Here is a 9,971-nt window from a genome sequence, read left to right as displayed (position 1 = left end):
AAAAAAAAAAAAAAAAAAAAAAAAAAAAAATATATATATATATATATATATATATATATATATATATATATTTAGTTATAGATGGACACAATGCCTTTACTTACTTATTTTTGTGTGGTGCTAGGCATTTAAAAAAAAAACAAAAAACAGAGGACACAACTCTGAACAAAACTGACCCCAAAAGCCTGATGGTGCTGAGGATCGAACCCAATACCTCACATGTGCCAGGCAAGTGCTCTACCACTGAGCCACAACCCTAGCCCCTAGAAGTGAACTTAATACTTTTACTATAACCTAAGAATTTCCCAGTAAATTTTGACACTTTAAGACATTGTTCTTAATGTCACCAACATACAAGAAGTAACTGGTGTTAAATGTTTTATCTATTCACTTGAAAATGTTTGGACCATAATATAAATTGACCATTGTCCATTCATTTATTATCATCATCATCATCATCATCATCATCATCATCATCATTGGCACTAGGGATTGCACACAGGGGTGCTTAACCACTGAGCCACATCCCCAGTCCTTTTGATTTTTTATTTTGAGACAGGGTCTTGCTAAGTTGCTTAGGGCCTCCCTAAGTTTTTGAGGCTGGTTTTGAACTTGAAGTTCTTCCTTAGTCTTCCAAGAGGCTGGGATTACAAATGTGTGCCACTGTGTCTGGTCCATAGTCCATTTAAATATAGAAAATGACCCCAAGCACCAACAAGTTTCATTTTTCAATATGAGAAAAAATAGAATATCATTCTATAAGAAAACACTATAGATTTTATTATACTTCTATTCTAGCAATAGAGTATGGATTATTCAAATCTCAAAGTCTTATTTAGGAGAGATTATAGGCCCAAAATACAATTGCTATAAATATGTATCACTATTTGCAAATGTTCTAATCACACAACCACCCAATTTTAAATAATGAAGCTAAATGTACTGTCATTAAATAACCAGAATGGTAGCCACTGAAAACCATGACCAGTTCCAGAAGGCTGATAATAAACTATTAACTGATAATAAACTGTTAGCGAGTATCCTTTCAAAAAAAAATGTGGGGATTTCAATCATTATCACACAGTAGAAGCTCTACAATATATAAGTGATACTGAGTACCAATCAGATTTGTTAGCAGAGCACTGAATCAGGTTCTTCGTCAACTCCAAAAGAACATCAATTTTATTTGATAAATAACTAAGTTTAGCACCCCTTATCTTTCTAACTAGGTTACTAGCAAGCATCTCTTTGCCCGATGTGAAATTCAACAAAGAAATGACTGGCAAGTTTGATCAGTTTTGTGCCCCCTGCATTATAAATAATACAAAACAACAGGACACTTTAAAATGGACTATATTTTGAAAAGCATAATACTTCCTAAAATATGCAAACAAACTGTTCCTTTAGGCCATTTGCTGTCTCATCCCTCCTTTGGTAGCCTCTGTACCCCATACCCACTGCATATAAGATCCCCTTTCTTAATTCCACTGTCAAGTCTTCTCTTTGTCATTCCCTATCTCACAATACCCTCTCCAAACTTCTACCTTTATCCAAATCTGTCATCCTCACTCTATTCTCTAATTATGTTTGAAATGTTCTACTCAACAGCAGCTTTGTCAGCCAGACCTATCCAGGGTGGAACCCTCTTTCTGACCCAGCTCTCCAGGAAGACAGATGCCATTCTCTCTCCTTCTGAAGCACAAATTCCTCTGGTTCTTTGCTAGGCACATTCAGACTAGATGGATATAGATTTATCCCCAAACTTTTCACTTTGGGAAAAAACTTGCAAAGACTCATTTTTAGTTCTTTAAATATAAAACGTAAGCTGGGCATGGTGGTGCATGTCTGTAATCCCAGAGGCTCAGGAGGAGGCTCACAGTTCAAAGCCAGCCTCAACAACTTAGCAAGACCAAACCTCAAAATAAATAAGTGGGTTGGGGATGTGGCTCAAGGGTTCAGTGCCCCTGGGTTCAATCCCTGGTGCTGAATAAGTAGATAAATATATAATAATACAAAACATATTCTAAAAATTCGGCAACAAAATAAACAGCTTGTTATCTCATGAAATACAGGAGCCAAGTGTTACCTTCCTGTAAGAAAATATTCATTTATCATCCAAACACTGCACAACAAAAGCTACAAAACACTGGCAAAAAAAAAAACTATAGCACATCCCCTAATCAAACAAATGCAATTGCCAATCCATAGTCTCTCATATTACTTAAGGTTGTAAGTAACAATGATGCTCGGAACAGCAACCAAGTTCTTCTGCTAAGTTCATTCATCCATCCATCCATTCATCCATCCATTCAACAGCTATTTATTAAGTACCTGCTGTATGCTGGCACTACTATAGTCATTGAAGACTTGTTAGTGAACGAGACACAAAGTTGGGATAGGATGAACAAAGTTTGGTAAAATTATAGGAGGTAGAGATTTGGTTTTCAGATGAAAATCCACCCAAGGAGAAAGTATTGATTGTAAATTTACCTCTGGATTTAGTCCTATGACTTTCAGTAACCTTTGTTTCTTCCCCTTCCATGCAGTTAGACCTTGACTAGTGATCAGTTCCTGTTTACCATAAATTGTCCTCAAAGCTCAGGTTACTTTCAGAACCTTATGACACAAGTAGTAATGATTGAAATTCCAAAAACAATATCCCTGCCAAGACAAATAAATATAGCAGCAACAAACATTTATTGATCAATTACTGTATTTCAAATATTTAATCCCCACAATAATCCAAAGAGTAATTTTGCCCACTTGAAAGATAATGAGAGGCCAAGACTCAGAGTTATTAGATCTGCCTACCATTCAAGCCAAGGCTCTATTTCCTTGATTTGCTGAATGCCTCCTGGCTATTAAGGGTCAAATTCTGAACTCTGTGGTTGATTCCAACTCCAAAAGCATCTCACCTTTATCATGGGCCTTTTGTGCTAATTCTCCTGACTTCTCTCTGTAGCCAGCTATTGTAAGCTCCTTCTCCACTGATTACAACATCAATAGATGATAAATATTGAATATATGTGCAGTATGTTTACTATTCTAATCAAATAGTGCATTCCTCAAAGTTAATTTGGTACCTATTTAACAAGACACATAATTGTTATTGAATTACATGGCAATTAGAGAAAGCTGTACCAATAAATTCTGTAATCAGTCCCCAAATGATTGTCTAGTGTTCTTTCTTTCTTTCTTTCTTTCTTTCTTTCTTTCTTTCTATTATTTCCTGCTATGTGCTATTTCTTCTCCTTTTCTTCCTATACTTCCTCTTCTGTTTCTTCAGAACACACAGGTTAAATAAAATATGATGAGTTTTGATTGTATTCTCCATTAGCCTAAAGCCTATGTTCCCCGGGGATAAGATCTTTCTGGACTTCTCCTGACCTAACACAACTTGTTCCCCAATCCTCATCTCTGCCTGGATTCCCTGGAGGCTGCAGGATGGAGAGATAGCAGAAGTCAGGTAAATCTCTCCTTGAGAGGGGTACAGATTTATCATATGCTGAAAGTCAATCTTCCAGTGACCTCCACCATAGGTGATAATAAAGTAGAGAGGAAAATGAACTCTGGATACTCTACACTTGCAATTTGCTAGTCTTAAAGCAACAAGAGTAGAGAAACTAATAGAAGGATAAGGAAAAGAAGAGATTTTCTAGTAAATTTGGAAAATAGATTACCTTTTTACTATTCTCTTCCTTCTGAACCTGTTCAGAACTGAAACAAATTCACAAGGTCACAAATTCACTAGGATGAAGAGAGTGTGAGAAGAGTCAATCAATGCCTGATGGAACAACTGGAGGCTGGAAAGCAGATGGCAGAGTAGTGATTGACCTGAGAAAGCTGCCACCTGTGGAAAAGGATACCCACAGGGATTAAGCCAACCCACCTTCATAGAGGCCCAAAGAGTTCAGAACATGGTATATCCAGGGAACCAAGATGGGCAATGGAAATTAGGGGAATTTGTTGCTCATCTGAACACTGAACTGGTGATGAATCCAGACAACTCGCCCTCCTCCCCATGAGACAGTGAGACCAATGTCTCTGAAAACAATGAAGGGATCATGTTTCCATCCCAGAGAACTCCAGGTATATTAGACAGCAAGTGTAACAAGCAAACCTGAAAACTGAGAAGTTTGCTGATTGGACCCATATCTGCTTCCAGAATATCAGTATCTGTGAGATGCTCCCAAGCAAAAACTAAAAAATTAAAAGAAACTGAATGAGGTCAGTGGTAGGGAAAAATCACCTACAATTTTGATGTTTAGGATTTGTGCAATGAAAAGCTTATATACCATCTGATTACCAAGTAGCAAAAATCGTTAGTATATGTTGGCAAAAACTGCCCACCAATATAAAAACCTTATATATTAGTTTTTTGGTGACTCACTCTTAAATTGTCAAATATCTGTATATACTTGAAGAAATACTCCAGAAAAAATATATAAGATAGATACAAATTATTAAAAGGACTTCAGTTAAGAGATAATAAGAAGAAAATATAATGAAACCATAATTAATATCATCAGAGAAATGAGATAAAATGCTGTATCCATGAAATAGGAACAAAATTCTATCCTTTAATAAAAATATGAGAAATCAAAATATAAAAATAGAACTTTTCTTTTTTTTTTTTTTTGCATTGCTGGGGATCAACTTAGGGCCTCATATATGCTCAGCTAGCATACTACAATTCCAGTCCCATAAAAGCAGAATTTTTAAATACTAACAAATCAAATTAAATCACTTAGAAAAGAGAAATAAAGGAGACAAAAGGGAAAAAATTAAACTAGAATATTTAGACATGCCACTATCCAACTAATAGGAACTCCAGAAAAAAATCAAATAAAACAGAACAAATCAAATAAAACAGAAATAGATATAGAAGAGAAGTTATAAAAGAAACAATAAAAGAAAACATCCCTAAGTGAAAAAAATGTAAGTTTCCAAACTGAGTCAATGCAGTACTCAAAATAACAGATAAAAAATTCTCCATAACAAGGTATATACAATGTGGCAAAACTTTAGATCACTAGTGATAGAAAGATCATGAGAGTTTACACAATTTAGAAAAAAGTCATATAAACATGGCAAGGGATTAAAGGTTGTCTGACTTCTCAACAGCAGCACTGGAAGCTCTCTGACAATGGATAAATCTCACAATGCTACTTTTTCCTTGAACTCTATCCTTCTATCCCTCTTTTTCTATTTCTGTCTATCTCTATCGTCATCTTTCTCTCACCCTGTCTCTGCCTCTTTGTCCAAGGAGTCATGAAAGCCCAGGAGTTGATGGCAGCTATTTTTTGACCAGGAAGAAAACCAGACTTAAAAAGAAATAAATGAAACTGACATTACAGAAGGCAGAGTGAAGAAACAGAAAAAAGCCAGGATAGTGGTGACATCATTGAGTTACTTAAACCATCCCTGAATCCCTTCCTCCCTCTCAGCATTCCATTACATGTGCCAGATAGTTGCTTCATGGCCATTTATGACCTAGTCTCAGAAATCACTGGGATTATCCTGTTCTGCTTACTGAATCAGCCAACAGCCTGTCCAGATTCAAGGGGAGGAAATGTAGAGTAACTCTGAGAAATAAAGCTACTGAGTATACTGTGAGGCTTAAATGCAGGCTTTCCTGATCTAGGAAATGAGCTTAGTGTGCCACAAAATCATTCCTAACCTGTGGGCAGAGCACTCCTAAGGAGCCACAGAGTCATTTCAATGGATCCATGTGTCACCAAGCCTTTTCATAGATTGAAGAAATATGTGCCTTGAAAACATAAATAACTGTACTATTGTCTTCAAAGTATGCGTTCTGTCTTATAATTAATAAGATACAAACTCATGCAAAATCTTTGCTGAAGTTAAAGTAGCATTTAGTGTTATTTTTATTATGTATTGGATTGTGTGTTTTCTTAATTATGGATACAGAAAGTACAAATAACACATGGGGGCAATATTTATTGTGTTTTAAAAGGATAGTCATGCCAGGAGTAATGGGGCACGCTTGTAAATCCAGTACCTCAGGAGGCTGAAGCAGGAGGGTTGCAAGTTTAAGGCCTGCTTCAGCAACTTAATGAAACCTTCAGAAATTTAGCAAGACCAAGTCAAAATTTTTAAAAATAAAAAGGGAATGGGGATGTAGCTCAGTGGTAGACCATCCCAGGGTTCAATGCCCAGTACCAAAAATTAAACCAAAAAGGAAAAGGATTGCCATGTCTTTCAAATTAAATTTGCCATTTTCACACTGTGCCATAAATCACAGAGTATTCTGAGGTAAGGCTTATTCAAGTACAATCACACTGCCTGCCACATCCACAGGCAGCTCAACTCACAGACCCCATGGCAGTGGCTCTAGACGGCCACACTCTGTTCCATACATTCCCATGTCCCATCCACAGCCGTAACTGATTGGATCAGGGGTAGGCAGCTGAGCCAATCAATCCTTGCCTGGCCAGTGACCTCCGATGTGGCTTCACACAAAACATTATCAGTTAGAGACAAATTAAGCTACTAAGAACTTCTTCTGCAGGGCATTTGCTTTGTTTTTAATTGGCACATAAGAAAAACACATATTTTGTGGGGTACAGTGTGATATTGTAATATATGTATACATTATGTAATGATCAAATCAGGGTATTCAGCATCATCTCATACATTTATCATTTCCTTGTGGTAAGAACATTCAACATCTTCTCGTATTTTGAAGTACTTAACAGGGTACTGTTAACCATAATCACCCCACTGTGCAATAGAAACAGAACCTATCTGCCTATCTATGTGTAACTTCCTACCTGTTAACCAATACCTTTTTCAGGCATTTGAACTCAGACATAGAGACATACAGCATCGGAGACAGGAAGCAGCACAAACTGACACCAATGAATCAAAGTAATGTGAGAGCAAACAAAATTCGAAGGAGAGGTTATGAACTAGAGAGAAGAGAGTGGGTAAGGATGCTGACTAGAAGCACAAGAAGCAAATTGAAACAACATGTATGAAAACAGCAGAATGGTGTTAACTTGGAAGTTCCTGTGTCATAAAGTTCTTCTCCAGAGCTGCTCATCAGAATCAGCCTGAGAGATGTTCCCTCATGGAATGCCATCAGAATCTCCAGTGTATTTAGAGGTTGAAAAAGCTATCAAAGCTATTCTGACAGTTGCCGGTCAGGAGTCCCTCGTCTCCAGAGGCCCCACAGTGGCACGTTTCCCTCTCTTGGATTTCATGGAATCCTCTATCTTCCTTTTGACTTTTGAATTGTATGTGCCCTGACAGTTAACCCACTTTACCTAGCCACATGATTTTTCCACTCCTTCTAGGCAAAAGTATCTAAACAATTACTAAAAGGAGAGCTGTAGAAAAGGGGGAAAAATTTTTTTTTGCCTTTATACATGTACTTTTTTTTTGCATTACAATTCTTATTACACATATACACCACAATTTTTCATATCTTTGTATATAAAGTAGGTTGGCCCAATTCATGTCTTCATACATGTACTTTGGATAATGATGTCCATCACATTCCACCACCATTGATAACCTCCTGCCCCCTCCCTTTCCCTCCATCCCCTCTTCCCTATCTAGAATTCATCTATTCCTCTCATGTTTCCCCTCCCTACGCCATTATGAGTCAGCCTCCTAAAATCACAGAAAACATTGTTTTAGGGAGATTGGCTGACTTCACTTAGCATTATCTTTTCCAACACCATCCATTTATCTGCAAATGCCATGATTTTATTCTCTTTTATTGCTGAGTAATATTCCATTGTGTATATATGTCACATTTTTTATCCATTCATCCACTGAAGGGTATCTAGGTGGGTTCCACATTTAGCTATTGTGAATTGTGCTGCTATAAACATTGATGTGGCTGTGTCCCTGGAAATGGGTTTTAAATGGAGTTATCTTCCAGAAAAGTAGGGTTTTGAGAAGCTGGTTTTTTTGAAAAGTTGCTTATAACTTGAGAGGGAACCCCGAGACAATTTGGATATAAACAAAGTTACATACATTTCTCTTCATATTTTCTCAATTCATGACTCTAATACGTCATGCCACGTAGAGAAACCAGCTCTGGTTCCTGTCACCTCACGTGTTTATACTTTGTCTGTTAATACGTGGGCCTTATCTACCTCATGTCTGGAATCACGGACAGTAACTCAGACACTATGGCAGTCTGAGATGTCAATGTACAATTAAAACAAATCACCAAATCAACATTTCTGTAACTTATTTTTGTGACTCCAGGACACTAAGGGATGCTTGGATCTTCTTTGATGGCCGATGAAGGAAATTTGAGGATGCAAAAGCGGTAGTGTTAATCAATATCCAATTAACAGTCATTCACAATGAAGATGATAAGTTCTAATTATAGATTGTCATTATTTCAATATGTAAAAAAAGCACTGTATATTAGAAAATTAGAACTAGAAAATTAAAGTTATTGCATAATTAATGGTACTTATCAAATTACATGTTTTTACAGTTCTTTGTAATTCACCATTATTAAGACATACACTTAAAATTGTTTCTTCTATCTTAAGAGTTGAAAACAATGTCCCAACCTTCCTTTCTACTGAAGTTCTTGATATTCCTTTCTTCTTTGCCCCAAGTTACCTGCTTTCTCTGCCTTTGTATGCAGTAAGGTCTCTCCCACTGAATTCCTTCCTTGTTATTTTACTGCTTTACAGCACCAACAAACTTTATCTGTGAAAGTCCCTGGGTCCACCCAGGAATAATTAGTCATTTTTAAACCCATGTCCCCTACATCATTTACCCCAAAACTTCTTCTACAATGGTCAATATATTTTGTAGAAATTATTTCTTTTTGAGGACTGGGATCAAATTTTATTTATTCATATTTTGCTTTGCTGTAGTAATTTCTAATGCTTAACACAGTGACTGGAACAAAACAGGTGCTAGACACTTTTGTTGCAAAAATGAAGAATGATTGTATATGGTTGTACACAATTTCTAATTCCCACATGGCTATAGTCAATGGTACTTATTACCAAGATAATTAAGTGGAATGCAGTTTATGGCCAAGAAAGATCATACTCCCTGTAAATCTGGCTCAAAAGAAACCACATCCATGATTTTGAATTTTAAGGCCATGATCCAAACAAGACAGAGATATCCACATGTGAAATTGTTGCAAAAGAAGTTACCATCTTGAATCTAAAGGAAAATGCATAAAACTCTGTCATGGATGTCAGTAGTAGATAGGAACACTGCTGTGTCAATAAACTTGAAGTAACTAACAATTAACATGGAAATACCTTTTCTGGAAGATATTTATTAAATGTTAAATCATCCAATATTTAAAACTTTGAAACTCCATTTGATACTGAATAAGAGGCTATTAAACAAATACAAATGACAAATTGAGTAACCATTTCAACTTCTTGTTTTTGGCGGGGAGGGGTATGGGTTACCTGAGATTGAACTCAAGAAAGTTTCTTCAGTTACACGAAGTCATCTATCTCATAAAAAAAAAAAAAGTCTTATCTGACATATTTGCACCGTCTAGACTGCTTTCCTCTAAAAGCCGCTTCATTTCTGAGCCTGGGCTTTTTAGAAAGCCTATAGAAAATACATCATTTTGCATTTGCTGGAAAATTAAAATGTCAACTTAATAGTGATAAGAGGGGGAAAAGTAGAATTATCTATACAAATCAAAATGAAAATCAAACTTAAACTATTAATTCTTACAACTGCTTGAACTCTGCCTACATCCTGAAACTTCACCTGGGTCCCAGACCCCAAATCATCTGCTTTCTACACATTTTCTCTAACCACATCAAGTTTACCATGCCCAAATGAAACTCCCTAAAATTAGCCCTCCTGTCCATTAAAAACACATCATTCTCCAAGTCACTAAGGTCACTTATAGTGGTGACTTTTGACCATTCATTTGCATTTTTCTTTTATTTTTTGCCCTTTAATTCTATGGATCTGCAAAGTGAACCTATGTT

The sequence above is a fragment of the Marmota marmota genome, unplaced genomic scaffold (assembly GCF_001458135.2).
Source record: "Marmota marmota marmota unplaced genomic scaffold, marMar, whole genome shotgun sequence".
Classification (NCBI taxonomy): Eukaryota; Metazoa; Chordata; class Mammalia; order Rodentia; family Sciuridae; genus Marmota; species Marmota marmota.
The sequence above is the reverse complement of the archived record's forward strand: the minus strand, read 5'-3'. Positions refer to the sequence as shown.